Source organism: Triturus cristatus, chromosome 1_2 (genome assembly GCF_964204655.1).
Source record: "Triturus cristatus chromosome 1_2, aTriCri1.1, whole genome shotgun sequence".
Taxonomy (NCBI): Eukaryota; Metazoa; Chordata; class Amphibia; order Caudata; family Salamandridae; genus Triturus; species Triturus cristatus.
Window position 1 is genome coordinate 45,064,444 of NC_140580.1, and position 19,941 is coordinate 45,084,384.

Consider the following 19,941-nt stretch of genomic DNA (forward strand, 5'->3'; position numbering starts at 1 on the left):
CCCAAAACTGGATTTAACAATTTGACGATCTGAAAGAAATTAAAGATTTATGTATCTGTGGTTTTCATGCCCTGAAACAGAAGTAATAATTCTTTATTTTCCATTTCCTGCATTTATCATGGGGAAATTAGATTGCATGACGTCTTTTGATATCTTTGATTGACTTGGATTTCCTGGAACAAACTCTTACGTGCTTAATCGTGTTAGGCTCCAGCAGAAGACATTAATGATTGTTATTTGTATATTGTTTACTGCCAACGACTAGCTGCTTCTGAGCGCTGCAAGTAACAAGCAGTGATACAACCTGCTCAGAAGGCCTCGTATCATCAGCTGTGAAATGGCGATCAGTGGAGTAAGCCCAATAGGATCTGAGAGCACCAGACCAGCAGGCTGTCTGTGAATCTCCGCAGCAGGCACAATAACCCAATGGCCTATCTCATAAAAAAGAACCTTCATCGTTTAGGGCTGCCTATTATGGGGGACACAAGACTCTTACGGCAGCCCAGGCGAGGAAAAGGGGTAGAGGGTGGGGCGGCAAATACTAAGACAACTTTGTGCATGGTCATCAAAATGACACCAAAGATTTGAGAAATTCTACTCTGTTCCAAAAATATAACACAAAGGGCGTGTGCTTGATAAATGAAAGTACCAAAGAACTGTCATTTTCCTTTTTACCACGAACAAAAGATTCTGCGTCCAAAAAGTGGTATATTTATATATTTAAAAAAAAAAAAACTGTTGGTAGAGTTGCCAATGGTATTTTTATTTATTTAAACCCTTTAAGACATGCAGTTAGTGGACTATCATCAGGAAAGATGATAGGACAGTGCATTTCTACAAAAAATTGAACATTTCTTTAAACAAATGAATAATAAATCAGTAAATTTATTTTCTAATTTTTATTCTAATTTAAATAACATTTTGTATTTGAAAGAGCACTTGTCATTTTCCCTCTGTTACGTATTTACCAATTAAGCACGAGTTTTCTTCTTAAACCATGCTACAAACACAAATTTGTTACCACAGATTATATTGTACGAAAGAAAAGAGGTTCCGGAATCCTTTCTTTCGAAACGATGCAATTCCTAAAACACATCTGAGAAAATGAGATGCACCACCCGCAACCAACAGCTCTTAGATATGCCTTAGGACACTTTCATGCCCACCTATTTTTACGTGGCTGGGAAAAATACAAAGCCGTTTTTAACGAGGATGAAAGCAACATTTCTGAACTGTGTCTACTGGCTTGTGTTCAAGGATCGGTCAGTTGGATCACTGACACACAGACACAGAGACATACACACACAGACTGACACACACTGACACACAAACTCACACTGACCCCCCCCCCCTCCCCCAAGACTAAACTAAACATTGTGGCAGAGCCGATAGGTTTTGCCTATGCAAGAGATATTGGCTATGCCAGAGTGTTTTTGCCATGTTATTCACCAGCGGATACTGTTTGGTATAGCTTAAAGTTAGTGGCGTAAAGGAGAGTGGCATGGAATAGAGTGGAGTGGAGTGGAGTGTCATGGAGGAGGGGTGGAGGGAGAATAGAGTGGAAGGGCATCGAGTAGAGTAGAGTGCCAGAGTGGTGTGGTATGGAGTGCCAGTGTGGAATAGAGTTGAGTAGAGTGGAGAGGTGTGAAGTGGCATAGAATAGAGTGACATAGAATGGAGTAAAGTAACGGAGTGGCGTAAAGGGAGTTGAATGGAGTAAAGTGTCAGAGAAGAGAGGTGCAGAGCGTCGTAGAAGAGTGGCATAGATTGTCGTGGCGTAGAGTGGAGTAGATTGTCGTGGGGGGGAATAAAGCAGTGGAGTGGTGTATAGCGGTGTAGTGTTGTAGCATGGAGTGGCATAGAGCGGTGTAGATTCGTACATTGGAGTGGCATAAAGCAGTGTAGAATCGTAGACTGAAGTGGCATAGAGCGGTTAATTTCAGAGTGGAGTGGCACAGAGTGGTGTAGTGTCGTAGAGTGGAGAAGTGTCGTAGAGTGGAGTGGTATAGTGTAGTGTCGTAGAGTGGCACAGAGTTGCATAGAGTGGCCTAGTTGAAGTGGTGTAGAGTGCATTGGTTTAGAATAGGACTGTGTCGAGTACAGTAAGCATAGAGAAGAGTGGTGTAGAGTGGTGTGAGGTGGGTTGGAGTGGTGCAGAGAAGAAAGTAGAGTCTGCATAGTGTGGTAGCACACAGCCATTACAGACAATACATTTTCAATTGAAATGACCATTACCGTATCAGACATAGTTTTACTGCTGCAAACTATACAGCAAATTAATGATAATGTGTGGAAATGTCATCACCTAGTGTATTGATTTGTTTTGATCGTATTAAAATATTTGTTTCCACCACATTTCAGAATTACCCAAAAATGTGCTTCATTGTGCTTACGTAATTCGGATAGATTTTTAAATATCTGCACAGTTAATTTACAGACATTTACATTTTGTTGTGTGCTAGAAAAAAAAATATCATACAGCCTTCCTCCCGCACACCCCCAGTACCCAGCATGATTGTCACAAAAATCTTCTCACTAACTCAGAGAAAGAAAATTAAACACCAAGCTCCCTCAGAAAACAGAGCCTGGCATTTGACCTCTGTCTCTGAATGTACAGCAAACGTGAGAAGCTGAGAACAAGATCTAAACGCCTGGTGGACAAATACAAGTGGCCCTTGTAAACGAGCTCTGCTCCACAGGAGGGACAAACTGAAGCTGGACAGTCTAAATAAAACAAATAATGCCACCAAATGGAAAGCAAGCAAGTGAGAGTTACAAACCATAAAGCCAATGGTCAGCAATGGGCACAACGCATTCTGAGGGAAGCTTCTCGAATGTCCAAGATATTTTTAGCAAGTCAGACAGCTGTGAAATGTGTAAATTGATACACTTTTGTACAAAATTCCAATATCAAACATTATTAAATAATGGAGAAGTCTATTAAAAAATAACAGATTTATAAAAAAGTATTCACTCTTGGGAATCTAAAGCGAGGTCACTTGTGTTGGTGGTAACAGTATTTACCAGCACAAAGTGTGTCAGAACTTCAGTCATATTACACAGTAGTCATTAACAACAGGGGCAGCCCTGCACACCTGAACAGTAGGGCTGTGTCGAGTGTCGGATTCACCCTTATGTTAGTGATTTAAAGTTTTGCACAAAACCATTTTTTTTTTTATATATATTCAGACAGCGTTTTGGCCTGAGCACAACATTATTTTCCTTTTAATAATTCCATAGTTAAGGCAATACTTCCCCTGCGCACGTTGCTTTTTATTGTATTCACTTTTTAAGGAAATGCAAAAAAGGAATCTTTCCTTTACCGTAACAGTCCCCTTTTTGTTTTAGGAGCTCACTAAAGCCATAATTGAAAGACTACGGCCGGACATGCTGATGTGTTGTCAAAGGGCAGTTTTCCTTATATTTACACATAGAAGAAAGACCGTCATCTACTATTTACATAAGACAGGCATTGGAAAATAGTCTAAGCTTGTGTGTGTATGTAGCGAAGGTATCCCACACTGTGTATCTGGGCTGGGCAGCTCATCTAGAGGGGGCATGTTGAGTGCCTCGGATCTGGTTTCCCACAGGCACCCACAAAGTCAGTGAGTAGCAGCCACAGACCTAACTTGTTACAGAAAAACTTCAGGCCAAATTCATTATCACACAGCATATAAATCATACACATAGGAAATATTAACACATTTGTACAAAATATTTTTTCGACCCAAATACATAATAGTCTTATCAAATGACATCCCATTGAGTCCCTTCCATGCATCAAAACACTTGTCAACCCATGGTTTGACTCCTCCATTGTTACCCCGGCACCCCTAATCTCTCAGGACCCTAAAGCACGCCCCACCTGCAGAAGAAGCCTCATGTGTTAAAAACCTGTGGAAAAAAACTCAAACATGGGAACAAAAGAAGTCCGCTCTTATGCGAAACAAGGTTCTACTTCATATGCTAGAGGAAAATACCCTGGTGGGATACTCCCAGCACCCGCTGGACAGATGGGCGGAGCACTGGGCTATAACTTGGTCCCCTGGTGCAATTCCTTGAAACAGCCTCTGTGGAGGCCAACGATTGCAGGGCTGAAGGAAGCAGCTCAGTAAGGTGAATGGCAGGCAAAGAGATTGCGCCTGCCCTCGCGTCCCCTTTTGTGGGTGGCACGAGCCAGTCACCTCCAGCCCTGGCAGGCTCAAACAACTCGACACTGGCACCAGATGCAAAGTAGCGGGGCCAGGTCCAAGGGGGCTGCCGTCCACTGACCCACCATCTTGTGTCTACAGGCCTTACCAAACCCTCCATATCATTACCTTGCCCCATTTCTGGGGCAGAGCCTTTAGACAAGTGACTTCGTGCACATCGATAGTGCAGCCTCCACCTTGAAATGTGTGCTTTTTCAAAATGGAGTTTAAACGGAAGGAGCAGGGAATGTCAGAGTGGATGTCAACCAAGGACAGGGTGTTGCAAGCCCGATCACAAATCACCCTTTTAGTTACATGTTTACATTGGACAGCTTTTCTAAAAGGTAACTTTATACATGCTTTGCGCGTACATGATAGCATACTTGGAAATGGTTCTGAAGGCAGCACATTTCTCGGTAGGCATATTATGCAGCTGCCTAGTACACTCCGTCCAAGGCTAGGAACATTGAGAACGATACCCTTGTTTTTGGTTGTCCGGCTGGAGACTACTCGGAGTCACAAAGACAAACATACACATGATCGCTGCAGCTCGGACACTGCGATTGAAACAGTGGTTTCATTATATAAAGCACCTCCGCGCTATATGCACCATAGGAGACATTCTATGGATTATCCTGGACGCTGTGACTCCTATGCAGTACTGCTCATTTCAATCTCTATCCTGCAAAGGACGGCGGCCTGATTTATACACTACTGGTTTCCGGATACATCACACACCGGTATGTGGCATTTGGTTGTCCAATGAGATCGGCTAATGGGTACTTTCTCTATGCCCTATAGTGTAGGTAGGAGTATAAATATATGCATTGCCATATGATCATATAATCACACAATACTGTCATAATGGTAGAATTGTTTATCGTCACCATTCTTGTAATGCTGGTAACAATGCTTTGTTGCCTCCTGCTATTAACTGTCGCCTTTTTTTCCTAATACACTGGCATACAAATTCAAAATAAGCTTTATTCGATTATTAAAAACACTGGCATACAATTGCTTTAAGAAATGTTTGAAAAGTCAATTCATACATTGTGTGCGTCTCCCTCTGGGCATGCATAAGTAACAACGTAAGGGTGGATCTGTTTCCACCATTTCCTTGGGGAATTATAATGGTTATGTGCTGAGGTTTCAGATATCATCCGGTACCCTGTTACAGTTAGGTGTTCAGAGGGGGCGCGGTTAGCTAGCTAGGAACTGGACCAACATACTCTGGATGGACTCAGTCCCCATATTTTGACGTTTATGTTGTCTGGGTGTGGTCATACTTGATTCATAGGAACCGTATGACAAGGGGACATGCTCATATGAAGACCAGGGGTTCCTGGGAGGTGGAGTTCTCAGAGTCCTGGTCCATACCTGCCCAATATGATACATATGCCAACAGTGCACCAGGAAAGGATTTGTCTGGTGCAATAGACCTTTTCTCTGCATCTGCAATTAGCCAAGGAGACTGGCACTATTATGTGTTCACTATTCAAACTACATCCGCTCTTTGTGCATAAATAAATCTGGTCCTGCTCTGCGTGTGAAGTTAATTGTGCTCAGCAGGAGATGCGCTGGTCTTGTTTTCGTCAGTCAAATGGGCCCTGCTCTGTAAAGCTGCCCTTGTTCTGTGAGCAAAGTGTGTGCTGTTCATTTGACTGAAGCTTGCCCTGCTCTATTAAAGTGACAGTTGACTATTTATTTCAGCATCAAATGAAAATGTTATTTCCATTAAGTCGTCTGGCCCTTTAATAAAATTCGAATGCAACACTATGTTTTCCCTAAGAGCACAGGCATCGTGAAATCAAATCAATATTAGGGGTACATACATTATTCATACTCATATTTCCAAACATCTCCAAGCGCTTTACATAAAATATTAAACACAGCCTTTTAATACCAGATGCAATACCAGAGGGACTTTTAGAGTACATATAAAACAGGGCAGAGGTCAACGGCACGAGCTACGCAAAACCTTAGAAAATAATATAAGATGTACAATGTCTTCAACTGCATTCGAGTTTGAGAATAAGGATCATCTTTCCTATTTCTTAAACATGTGGCACAATTTGGGTAGAATAAAGATACGGGTCCCTTATATTCGACTGGATACAAGTTAGAAGGGTCTCTCTCCATGACCCTGATCTTTAGAGAAGAATTCCAACTTGTGGAACTTGTAAACCGCGACAGGAGCTGAATTCCAGTTCGAATGATTTACCATGAGCTACCTAAAAACTGGATGGGTTAGGATATTTGTAATTTTTGGTATTTAATTGTATAGCGCAACTGTGCAGTGAACTTCGGTCACGCTACAAAGTGTCTAGAAACAATGTCGAAATTAGTTGGTGGCAGCGGCAGCCTATTGAGCGAACAGGCACTTTTTAAGTAGCTTTCTGCATTTTAAGAGGTTCGGTTCTACCATCATGGGTAGAAGCAAATTGTTACAGAATTACGGAACAAGGACCGCTAAGGTTCTGCCACCCCATATCCACAAGCGTGTTGCAGCACTTTTGAGATGCGAGACAAAATGAAGGGTGGTTAGGTATGTTCGACATTTTGGGGGGAAAAGAATTAGGACTATTTCAATAGTACATTTTGGGGAGCAGGAACGCAGATTTCAATTTAACTCTTTAAGCCACTGAAGTGGTTTGATGCAGTCAGACATGGTCAATTTTTTTTAATGAAATGACATCCTAATAATATAATTTGAAACATGTCATAGACAAGGTATACATTTTCTTCAAAAGACCAAAATAAATAGTGATGCCAAAGTCAGGCCTGGTTTGGCTGTAGGTGCTGGTAATCAGCTTTGTGACAGAAGGCTAAGAAGAAGGAATATGCTTTCAAAACTCAGAGGTGATAAAGGCAGGATGTCATAACTGATGCAATTCCCTGGACAGTGGGGAATATTAGATATTGCCTTAATTATGAACTGCTTGTGTGGGGCAATTGCCCATCGACAGAGGTTAGAATGCATTTTCCCAATTATTTGAAGACTGGGAGATTATCTGTTTTCCATGGGTTAAGCCTTTAAAAAATTCAAGTCATCAATTTTCGGGTACTTTCAAATGGAGGATAACTTCTTGGCCACTGGAACCAGCAACAACTTTAAAAATAACTGCATAATAGGTTGCTATTTAAAAACAGTGAAGCAGATGAACAAAAATGCATAGCTAAAGATTGAAAAGTAATGGGGAGTGTGTTGAGGATTTGAGGATTAGGAACCCCTCATAATTTCGCCAACCACCATCCGAAGCTCATCAGTCATAGAAACTACAAGTTCTGTGCTCCTTCTCGGTCTGAAGCCTACTTGCACGAGGGGATGGGGGGGGGGGGGGGGTGAATTCAAAGGTTTCAACAAAAAGTCGTAGGTGGGAGAGGACTTTTTCTAAAAGTTTGTACAGGTAAGGCAATAAAGAAATAGGTCCAGAGATTTTTCTATGAAGTAGCAGACATGTAATGGCACATTTGTACCTACCTGGCACCCTCTCCCCTAGGGAAAGAGGAATTAATTATTTCACTGGTAATTGGGCTTTTGTGCTTAATTTGCTTCATAAAAAAGCCTGGGATGGGATAATCTGGAGATCCAGAGCGTCAACTAGTTTTAGTCAGGCTCTCACATTCTTTAATAGATAATTGGTTAAAAAATGTGAGCTGCAGAGTGCAGCCATATATGTCAGTAATTCAAATTGCATGCTATTTAACTTTTCCCTGATATCATCGATTTTATCCTAAAAGAAGCTGGGTAAATTGGCGACAAGCATGTAAGATGTACTTTTTCAAAAGTGGTGAATTGTTGGCAGAGCTGATAGTAAGAGACCGTTTTTTTTTTAAATTTAAGAGATGTTAGGGACTTTAAGGATTTTTTGGGAATATGATGGTGCATATTATAATTATATATATATATATATATATATATATATTATATATATACACACACACACATACACACATATACATACACACACGTCTGATATTATTCCCTTCATTAGTTGAGTATTTTCTAGCCCATAGCCCACAGGTTTCAACGTTTTTTCAGTAATAGTTTTTCTTGCTTTAACACAGGTAACATTTGCAATCAGCATGCATTAGATTCGTTTTTTTATGGCTCGAAGCTCATTAACGCTACTGTTCAATTTCATATAGGAAGAATCTACTAGTACTGTGGGCTCAGAGTGATCATGGAGGCTGGTACAAGCGTTCTATCATTCCCCTAGTTTTAAGTTGATAGCATTTGGTGGAATTTTAGCCCTTGTTCAAGTCTTACTGCGTTTTTTTATTAGCAATTTTACTTTTGATAACAAAAATCTTTAATTGTAAAAGTTAAGCCTGTGGCCTGACTAGGGAATTTCCATGGAGGTTGTACAATTCATGAGGCTGTTTGTTGCCTGCAAAGCTCAAACCTAGTAGGTGCCCACTGATGCACGTGCGTGGCCTACAGCATGTGGAGTTTAAAAGATGGAATAGCTTAAAAATCTCCTCAGGGTGAGGATTGTAGGCAGTTCTGCCCTAATGTTTAAAAAATCCTATTACTGGGAGTCTATCAAATGCGGACTGAATTTGTATTAGTTGCTCGCCTAACCGCACAAAAAATGACAAGGAAAGGGAATAATAGATTAAAAAGTATTCAGTAGTTTTCATTAAGAGGTAGTAAAGGAGTTTCGGCTCCACAGATTGGGGGATAAAGGGGGCATTAAAATTCAATGTATCCTTAATAGCAGTGACTCTACCCCCACTTCCTTCTAGGTGATCAGTACACATGATTTTGCATCCTAAAGAACAAGGTCTTCAAGTACAGGGTCACTCTCTGAGGAGCCACATCTCCGTAGGAAACACGAGTGGACGTTCTCATCGGGGATAAAAGCATTAAACAAATTTCTATTTTAACAGCAGATCTCACATCATAGAGACCAGTAAAAAATGTTAGCATTTCTGAAGAGTTCTCCTGCTGACATTTGAAGGTTGGTTTCTAAAAATCAAATGCAGTAAGTTTTCACTTCTTAGTCTGGTTCTAAAGTCCACTTTCAGCACATATTTACTTTGAAAAAGGACCAAGGCTAAAAGGGCAGATAAGTATCCTTTAATGAAGGCTACAGCGCGACCTTGCAGCAATAAAAGCAGAATAGTACAAAGCTTAACCTAAAGTGGAACGACCCAAAGGTCTTCGAGGCAGGCCAGGCCACAAAGTTTTAGAAGCAGCAGGAATAGACTAACTTAGTGGATGAGCGACGTGCGGCCAAAATCATATCCACTACTTCTTTTGCAACCAAGTCAAAATCTATCGGCTGATTCCACTCAATCTCCAATCGTGGAGGTGTTGGTTTTGGTGGTTCGAATGAAGACCTTTGTCCTGTGGTTGGGATAGTAGGTTATCCCAAAGAGGCAGCCAAGAGAGAATGCAGTTTGGAGCTCAAAACCCTCCTAGGCAAGTCCTTGATTATAAATAGCAACTGGGCCTAGACCACCTAGACTCCCTTCTGAACTCAGAAGCAGAAGTAGAAACATACTGAGGAGACCAAAGTACTATGGAACATGCCTCATAACAAGACTTGAAGGGGAAAATTCAGAGCACAAAAAGCATGGTATTGAGTATTCTCGGCCATGTCGAAGAGATTTACCCAAGGCAATCACCACCAGGCGAACATGCTTTGAGATACCTCCGGATGAAGACGCCACTTGTAGTTGACCAGTTGGAGTCTGCTTTATCTCTTTGCCCTGGTCTGAGGGAGCCTGCAAGGTGACATACTGTTCTGGGAATCCCTTAAAGTCCAGCCATTTCAGAGGCTTAGCATCATCTGACATAACATAAGCAACCTCACTCTTTTCACTGAGGTACTACATGGTGGTCGGTTTGTCCACTAGAATCTATGCTGTAAAGCACAAAAAGACGGGTGTCATGTGGATGCGTGACAAACACCCGCTTCCTGCAGGCAAAGCAGAGTTTGAAGTCTGTAGCCTTTGGAGGGGATATTTTCGGATGAGGTGACTTTCTTACATGGGACTTGGACATGCCCACAAGATGTCAGTAAAACAAGAAACTGCCTCCAAATGCACACATTTTGGGCCCATTCCCATTCCAAGCTACGAACATAAGTACAAAAGAGCTCCATTGCTTACATTATTACTGGTTGAAAGGAGGACTGACGTAAGCTTAATGAGCCCAATACCCCTGATGAATAAGTGGTGCATTAAGGATGTGAATAACTGGGCAAGGATATAAGAAATCAGAGTAAGAATCTTACACACCAACCGTAAGTCACAAAGGACCCAATGAAATGAAATAGAAATACAAATGCTTTCTCGTACTATCTTAATGCTGCCCAGAGAGATGCGTGGAAAAGTGAGATTGCGATAATGGATGTCGCTGAAATGCATTTCCTAGAGCTACTAGCTGCAACAATGAAACTAGCTATTCTGCGACTGACCCGCAAATTGTGCCCCAACCTGCAAAACCTGTTGTGCGTTAGTACACTTCCCACTGCTGCACGCTACTTACAGCACAAGTTGACGGTCGTCATTGCATAGTCAATGCTAGACATGCCTATTGTTGATAACTGAATATTATGAATACAAAAATAATTTTAACCATTATGCTTCCAGGTGCTGGTGCGTGAACTCTATAACCCTGGATTAATCTGGATCTTGATTTCCTCCAGGAGTCAATCATCAATTCTACATTTAGAGGGAATGCTTTCTCCTATAGAAATTTCTTACATTCACGACCGGCAGATATCACTTCTATTGGTCTTTATAAAGTTTTGGAGGTTTTCAATTTGGAATCACCATGTAGGGTTTATTTGTGTTTTGGAGCAATACAAAGGGGGAGGGTGGTGAGGATATGGACCTTCAAACCAGTGATCCTTAAATCCGCCAGATAAACGTTGGAGAGTCGGTGCAACCCCTGCTTTAGATCATATCCCCGTATTTTCTTAGTTTCAGCACTCTGAAGACTACACTTTATGGCAACCCAAGTGTTGGCTTATCCTAAAGAAGGGTGTCTGAATGCCAGCTTTATCCAGCATCAGCTATAATGACAAACACTGTCAAGCAGTGATAACGGCACTCCACAGGAAGCCTTTAAGCTGGACTCCGGTTCTGCAGCAAATCAAAAGCCCTATGCTGGTGCACTGTAGATCCGCCTCTACTACAAGAACCCTACATTTGGTAGTAATGAGTACAACATTCGCCTAAACCATTCCTTTTCACTCCTAACAAAAAGAAACATGATTTGGGAAGAGTTTAAAGCACTATCTGATTATCAGTCCATATGGCACGGACCAGTCGTTTTTTTATTTTTATTTTAAATATTTAAACCGAACACATAATCAGCCTAAATAAGAATTTTAAATCCCGAATACTGAACCTGGACACTGAAACCAGCTCAAAAGTCTGAAGTTACTCACTTTCACATGGCTCTTCTGCGGAGGAAAAGCAAACTCATAGGAAATCTCTCTTTCCATGGGCCTTGAATCCCCCATTCCCACCACCTGCCATTCAATGATCAATACCTCCACCCTCATCACTAACCGTTTCAATAAAACTTCCAATCCTGCCTTCGTTCTCCCACAGGATAAGGTTTACTTGCAAACGAACTCTTCAGAAGCTGTTAAGAATTTTTTTATGCTACAGGTTTCTGCAGTGTTATTAAAGCCTCTCCTATAGGTTTACGAGGCTTGCACAGCACTTATGCCCTTCCTGGTGTTTTACTACCGCACAACTGATGCAGACTTCGCTGGCAGGGGTAGTTTCTATTCTGGCGCGGTTTCACGTGCAGAAGACCGTGTTTATGGAACCGTGTGCGGCTGGCTCTTAGTTGTAATCTCGGGGGAGCCAGTCCAGACTCCGGCTCCCAGAGCAGCCACAGATCTCCCCCCGCTGAGGCTTTGTTGTATTTGGTCTTCCTCAGAAAGCCTCGGTCAGCTGAACTCAGACTTCTGGCTGGCGAGTAGAGATTGAATAGTTTATTCAAGTGTGTCTGCAGTCCGCACAGTGACTCGTGGATCAAAGGGGCTGCCTTACATATAACCAGTGCAAGCTGTGATCTCTTCCAGGCCTTTGCCATCGTTTTTTTCTGTCAGCATTTGAATATTTTCCATTTACACTAGTCGTTTTTTCAGGAAACGTCATAATACAAGGTAGTGTAGAGTTCATCTGGTTAGGACCCCTAGCGTCACTCTATATAGGGTGTATGAAGTGTTGCATTCTTAGGTCTTACAATTGCTATAAATCACAGCCACCTGCTGTTTAATACATAGCTTTTTTTCTGGATTAGTCCAAAAAAACTAGCAGAACAAACATTACACAAATCAGTTTCCGATTGCGTTAATCTGGCCACCATGGCTAAACATACACTGCATCACATCCAACCAGACTGGTCATACCTGTGTGCTGGCGCCTGTCTCTCAGTAGCTGACAGGTGCCCTCTCCAATCAGGGGGGAGGACGGAAGATCCAAGGCCCCATGCGGAGTGACGCACTTCCTCCCAGCCAGTGTCATGCGAGACACCGCAGCTACCGGGGCACACCGGCTGCCCTTCCCCACAGGCCAGGACGAATATACCCGGCAATCCACGGGTTGGTTCCGTCCCCCTGTGGTGAAGGACTACAGCTCCAACAAGCCGCTATTCATCTTGGAAAAGCGGTTTCATTTAGAAACACAGCACTCTTAAAAGAGGTTACAGAGAGTTTATTAGAGAACGTATTTTGGGGCACACCGAAATATAATACGTGGATTAAAGATGTCATCAATTAAATGGAAAGATCTTGATCCCGAAGGATGAAAAGGTGAGTTGACCATGGCAAGATTTCAGACAGGGAGCCTCTAAACTGAAAAGCAGTGTCAGCCGGCAATATTAAAATATGGTGGGGTGCGAGGCCCCAAAAAAACCTCACCATTAATGATGCACTGTGCCACGTCTTGGCTATCTGTCCACGGCAGTGACTCCAGCAGACAGTAACTTCCTCCCTTGTGCAACCCGATTCCAACCAATCCTGGAGCTGCTGAGTAAGTTAAGGATTGGTTGTGGCAGGCTAACCCAGCACTCATTTTGCGCCAGAGGGCCTTAGGCTGCAATCCCTCAGCGGCTTCTCAGCACTGGGAATGTGGAGGCTGGATTGCGCATGTCAGATCGGCCAGTTGTACAAGGCCAATCTGACGTGCCCATTGACTGGGGCTGCAGTAATAGTACACTTGCACGAAGCAGCCCTGGCCCCTGCCCTCGCACTACAACAGTGCGAGCCTATGACCAAAATAAAACGGTTTTTATTACCATTTTATTAATGTGTGTGCCTGCCTCGATCGCAGCCGGCGTGGCGACGCTCCCCCACCATAAGGGAGGAGCCGGCGCTGCAGTAAAGAGGTATATTAAAGGGGTGCAATTACAGTTATTCAACTCACGATTAAGCAAGACGTTTTCAAGAAAGAGACACCTCACACGGAAGTTTGGGAGTGGGATTATTCGCGATTATTCGCTGCCATATAGATATTCTCTAGAAAGAGAAGATGGTGTGCAGGAACTAGGGTGAGGAATTTGAAGGAGGAAATAAGAGGAAAAAAGAAAGGAAGAATTAGGGAAACGAGAAAGGTGGCTAGGCAGCAATGTGTGGGAACAAGGAAGGAGAGAGTAGGGGAATAAGAGGGAAGAAAGTGTGTAAAAAACAAAGCGGCAAGAACTTTATTGATTGGGAGGAAGAAAGGGCAGAAAGGAGCAGCAATACAAGGACAAATAATGTAGGGTGTAGTTAAGGAACGAAAGAACTGCCAACATTCAGGCTCCCTCGATTTGACATCTGGATTATGGTAGTTTTGCTTCAACACTGTAGATTTTTTTCTAACCCCGTAACGATTGTTTCAAATACAGGGTCTTCAAATATCTGCTGAAATGGCAGACACTTTGGCAGCCGTGGTATAGGTACCACACCTTTTTCCCCAGGCGATGAACTAGTGTTCAAGACGTCATGTTGTGTGAAACTCCAAACCCTAAATCTGCCATCAGTGTTTTCTTAGATGAGTGGATCTTTAATCATTTCATGGTGAAGCCAGTTTTTGCAGGTGGCAGGAGAGTATAGGTATGTTTAGCTGTTACTGTCGAATTTCCATAAGAGGGTGCAGAACACGTACCCTATTGAGCTTGTCCTTGCGGGTAGTCTGATCTCCATAGGACTTTAAGAGGGCACATTTTTGGAAACTGCAAGATGTTTGTTACGGGACTAAGCAGTGAAAGTTGGTATTACTGGGTTTAGATGGTTTCGGCTTTAAACACCGACTAAAATATTATGTAAACTGCCGTTTTATTTCCCTTTTTTGGAAATGGCAGGGAATGTTGTATTTTTTTGTTTAATAGCAGTTTTGCACTCTTGCTTTCCATTTGAGTTTTACATCTTTCAAGATTTTTGAGAAGTCATTCTTGTGATTTCCATCCCCTATCTTCCAAATCCTTTTAACCCAATACTGAAAATAATCAAGCTGTCTTTAAAGGTGATATGCTACATACTGTGTTGTGCACAAACTATTTAGTCGATAACCTAGTATCTACATTGGAGGTCCATCTTAGTCAGGTAGGGTGGAATTTCTAGCTTGGCTCTTGCTTTAGTACAGTCTGAGAATTATTGTAGCAAAACTAAATTTGTGACCAAGGTACACTGCTTTCAGGGTGCTGATTCACTTTCGATGTGGCTTTATCATTTAGAAGCAATTATCTGCCCTCCAGCGATTCTTCATGTCTCAGTCTTCTCACCAGGGCCAATCTTTGCCAGAATTATCGGAAAGCAGTGGTGCTCTTCATACAACAAACTGAGTATTGACGGTCTATTTTGGTTCCTGTTGTAAGGAATATCTATTGGTTTGGAATTATTTAAATTTACTGCGGGAAGCTGAATCTAGCTTGAAATTGTCCTGCTTCCTGAGGCGGATTGATCTAATCTTTAGGAGTCAACCACAATCCTCGCAAGCTGAAAGGCGCATTAGATTCCCACCGAGCTAGAGAGCCTCCGTTGCGTTACCGTCCAGTTCCGGATCAGACAAAGGATCCAGACCACGCTGCCCCCTGCTACTAGATCCTTGTGTGGCAAGACCATTCAGCTCCTGTTGTGTTGCAGGACGCCTCCGAGTACCTCTACAGGTTTAGCAACCTCTGTATTTCTCTACAGCTGCAGAGAAGTCAGGGTTGAAAAAAAATCTACAATGTACAAGCAAAACCATCATAATCCAGGTGTCGTATTCAGGGAGCCTGAATGTTGACAGTTCTTTCGTTCCCAAACTATGAACACCAGCAGCAAATAACAAAAAATGTTTCACTAAGAGTGATGCAAAGCCTTACTTGTGTGATCTACTGCTGTCTTTTGTGAGTGCGATGAAATCAAGGTTCGATTTCTTACAACAAAAGTCAACTAGCATTGGTAATGCATCGGTTTCGCATAAGTAATTAATAAAGAGCTGCTTTCATCAATCATCGTCCGGTAGAAGGATTAGAGAACACGGCATTGGGAGGGTGTGTGGCGCAGCGGCCAGAGCTGCTGACTCAAGAACTAGGGATCCCGGGTTCGAGTCTCTGCGGCACCGCGCAACATCCTGTGATTCTATGCAAAACACTTCATCTCTCCAGGTGATTAATTGTCATAAATATGCTTTAAAAGTAAAAGGCAAAACATTATGAAAATATAGTTCCACCAAAGCGGATATTAACAGTATTTTGGCGGCGGAAACTGACAAGAGAAACAGACGAGGAACAAGCATTGGTAGAGGCCCGAAAAATATGCTACAGCCAATAGATATTGAGGAAAGGCAAGTGGCATGCACAGGAACCAATGAGAAGCCCCTTTTAACTATATACTTAAAACAATAGATTTATCAAGCACCGCGCAAGCACGCTGTGCAGGTGAAACCTAACAATCACTTGTTTAACTGCAAAAGTCAAGAAGAATACCGGAACCACAAATCCCTTCCACAGCACCCTCTGTAGCAGAAAAAAATAAGAATCAAAACACTTGCTGGGGTTTGTTTTCAAAAAGCTAACAGGCACTGATCTTGGTGTGGAGGCCGTTAATTGCGGGAGCACAAACAGGTGGTTTGGAAGCATCTAGGGCTTGACAAAGTTTCAAGATGGCGAAGACAAGGAATGAAAAAGATCCGTGTGACCACCTGATTTTTGTGAGCGCCAGATTCCATAAAGTATTTCTGTTAACATTTCTAAAGGCTGAGAAATACAAACGTGGAATACTGACCGCCCAGCAGTATTTGTGCAACTGCAAGCTATTTTCATGAAATATCTCTGCAGAAGGACAAAGAGGGGCACAAACAAGACCTGGAGTGATTATTCGAAGCTGGCCTAAACCCTGCTTGACAAGCGTCATTTACTCATCCAGCAGCTGAAATTTTGGAAAACTTAGAACAGGTAAAAGCCCCAAAGCTCTTGCTTCAGCTGAACATTAACAACTTGAAGGGAGTGGAGAAAGCTATGGATTTCACTATTTAATGTCACTTAAGTAGGTCGAGTTATTGAAGCACCACAAGCCCACACTTGAGAATAAATTGAAAGAAGGGTTACCGCAGATATATTGAAAAGGCATTCCAATATCTAGTCAACGCTGCTACAAAAGAACTAGTATTAGCTGTGTCCGCTTGCACCAATTCTAAATAGTACATGTAGTGATGCAGCACAGAAGCTCCAGTCAGAGGTAGTGTGTGTTTAAGTTTTTAAAAAAGAACCGATATATTGCAGCAGTCTAACCTGGACATAACTGTGTACAGGGCAATGTAATTGGGGCTACTTACTTCTTAGAGTATCCAATCTTCCAGAAAACAGACTAAAGGAACTTTGAAAAGGTGTGAACTATCTGCCCAGACAAGCAGCATTTTTTTTTATCAGATATAATTCTGGAGGAAAGAAACCAATGGGGTTGACCTGTTCTGAAATAAGTAATGGACAGCAGTTAATGGATAAAAATCTCAGTTTCAGAGGCAGCGACACTATGCCACTCTATGAACGAGAACCATTTGTCGACTTTCCCACTTTTAATTATGTACATTTAAATTATGTGATTGCATGCCAATAGGCCATTTCCGTAGATCAAAGTCCTTTACGGTTTGTTTTTTGTCCTTTGAATGTAGTATGTGAGATGAGATTTATTTCATTTGATTGTGGCTTATTTTATCAGTGCTACAAGTATATCATATACATGTACAAAAAATAAATATTTTTAAAACTTTTTTGTAAAATACCCAACCCTATGAACGAGAAAAACTGAAGGCGCTTTACCCCTCTGTGATCAATCTGGCAACACTAAGCCACTCTGGGAGCAAAAAAAATCTGGCATCAGGGTGCCACTATGTCAATTAGAAAAATCTGGTAACAATGCGCCCCTCTATCAACAAGAACCTGGTCGCACTGTGAACGAGAACAGCCTGGCAAATCCCCGTGACATGTTTGGATGCAGTGCAAGAGGCTTTGATTGCAATTAAATTACATCTCTGCCTGAAACTTGTTGACACAGTTGACCCTGAAGGAACTTTCAAGTGGAGGAAGGCCAAAACCAACCGTTGTTATTTACCAAGTTTGAAAACTCCTTCAAAAAGTAAACAGCAGGGGACTCAACTTACGATCCAATAGTGGAACAGCACAGAAAGTGAGGAAGGAACTGAATCCAGAGTGACATGACACTAAACAGCCCTGAATACAAAACAACAGTAAATAGCCACCAGATAGGAAGAAACAGGCTTATAATCTTTCACAGCAAACAAGGAAACAAAGCAATTGTTAAGGACGCTACACACATGAAGTCCATGTTCTAGTGATCTCGACAGGCGCTGAACATAGTGGATACTAAGAACTGAGACCGATGCAAGCCAAATGTATGCAGGAAAGTGGCCACCCTGACTGGCAGGCTGGAGAGCTGGTAGTGCTTTTCTGCCATCTGTGTCCGCGTGACATCTGGAAAAATGGACCAACCAACTGAGTCGGTGTCAGTTTCAGGTACACCCAACAGAATCACGAAGAAAACTATATGAATTACCAGTCATCGGTGGAGCCCAAATGCATAGCGGACAGCCTCTATGAGGGCATGACTGTCCAAGCGTGGCACAGTGGAGCAGTCTGGGATTACTTCAGATGCCGGACAAAACTTTGGAACTCATTCTGTATTATATGATCATCATCACACATAAGAAATAGCACGACTAGTCAGAGACAACAGGACAAAAAGAGTAAAGCCATGGCTCCAAGTTCGCTTAAATAATGTATGCAATGCGGTGCAATAATCTGCTTAACTGAAGAGTCCATGGGCATGGTTATCTCAAAGGAACGGAGGCAATGACTTGGTAGACTTCAGATTCACTAGGGTCCTCTTAGGTTTTGCTCCCATGCTATAGTCCATTAGGCCCCGGTGCCATGCAGGAGGTATCACTGCATCTCACAGGCCAGGGACTCCTCGTTCGAATTTCATGGCAGCCATGGTTCAAGAAGGAAAGCCCAGAGTGCCTGGGCTAACAATAAAAGCAATTGTGCTAAATGCAAAGAGAGTGAGAAAGGGTGAAAAGGCCACAAGTTGCGTTTTAAATTGGAGTTTCGATGGTAACGCCGCTCCAGGCTCCAAAGAAATACTCTCAATGGAGTAGGGAAATAGTAGGGCCTGCTGCATTGCTTGGAACACTGGTTTAAGCACTCCAATTTATTAATTAATTTTAGTTCAACTTTTTGTTATTAGGTTGTGATAAAACATACAGAAGATGCAAGTACATATGCGATATTACAGTTGCATAATTAAGTAAATCCTTAATAGCTGTACTGGCATCAGGATCTAGAGAACCTTTGCAAGTACAATAAGATGGTTATGAGTAGCCGTTAAAACTGGTTCACGAGCATGTATTGTTCCAGAGGTGAAAGGAGTTTAAGACAGCGTAAAGAGAGAGAAATGGGGGAGAATGTAATAAACCTTACCCGAGTGCTTTTTAGGTGATCTATTGAGAGTTTGTGTAGTGAACCTAATTAGTGTAACTTTACAATGCATGTCTGTCGGCGAGACGGATTACAAAACAATTGGTGGGATGAATATTATGTACTAGGTGTATGATACTACAGCATAAGTGATTGGTGGTTATGTGAGTGAATGGTGTGTATATATGGTAGAGGTGTTTGTTGTTTCAGGGGGATTGTGACTTTTGTAGCGGTCTAGATTAATCCACAATGGGTGGGAGGAGTTTGCTTTGTTGTCTTGTTATAGATGATTTCGTCTGCACTTTAAAAAAAAAAAAAAAAATCATACCCATGCCTAGCATCTATGGTAAAGCCTTTCCACTTATCCTGCCACTACAGCCCTATGCCTCTGGGTTAACACCCCTCCCCTGGTTCTCAAGGATACTGGATATCACAAACACTAGGTGTCAAATGGAAATACTCCAATACCTTTCAGTTAATTTTTTTAGGCTGGTCCAGTTACGCCATCTGCTAACAGTTTTGCGGGTCAAAGGTATCGGACATGGACAGAGCAAAGGACATTTGGAAGATGCAGAAACAAAGGGCAATTTCAACAAGATAATTGTCGAATATTCTCTTCCTGAAGAAAGGCTGAAAAGAAGTACTGGTCAGGAAACTGAAGAGCACTCATGTGCAGGCACACCCCGATTTCACATCTACGGGAATGCACACCATGATGTGACTTGCAAACATCAAAATTACCTACCCCGTGCAAACCAGCTAATAGAACTTCTCACAGAAATGTCAGTTCTTCCACTTAGTGATCCAAGAAGAAAGTAG

The 19,941-nt window shown here is 42.2% G+C and overlaps 1 protein-coding gene across 2 annotated transcripts in view; it reads right to left on the reverse strand.

The window, feature by feature from the left end:
- Positions 1 to 19,941, reverse strand: part of NDRG2 (NDRG family member 2) — a 171,889-nt gene that overhangs the window by 120,268 nt on the left and 31,680 nt on the right. The window lies entirely within an intron of this gene.